Source organism: Triticum aestivum, chromosome 7D (genome assembly GCF_018294505.1).
Source record: "Triticum aestivum cultivar Chinese Spring chromosome 7D, IWGSC CS RefSeq v2.1, whole genome shotgun sequence".
NCBI classification, from domain to species: domain Eukaryota; kingdom Viridiplantae; phylum Streptophyta; class Magnoliopsida; order Poales; family Poaceae; genus Triticum; species Triticum aestivum.
In genome coordinates, this window is record NC_057814.1 from 21976222 (window position 1) to 21976605 (window position 384).

The following is a 384-nucleotide window of genomic DNA, read 5'->3' on the forward strand; positions in this document are numbered from 1 at the left end:
GACCATTATGGGAAAACACTGACACAATACTTTTCCAGGGATACACATAGATGCCAAGTTTGACTGCCTAAAATATGCTCAAGGATATCAGGTAAGCCATGAAAACAGGAGAAATGGTGAATTTTTCTAGGCTGGGTCTAAATTTGTTGGAAAATGCAGGTCTTCACCTACTGAGTTATATATTGTTCTTGCTTAATTCCCAGGCCCCTCATACTGTGGTTCAATAAATGGATTCAACGAAAATGATGCATATGGATAGCAACTCTGGTTGCTTTAGGTCGGGGTAGGATTTTTCTATCATAAATTCATAATGGAGCATGGCTGGACGCCAGCCATGATAGACAAAGAGCAAAAGTTTGTGAACATTGTGGGCTCTTCTTAATT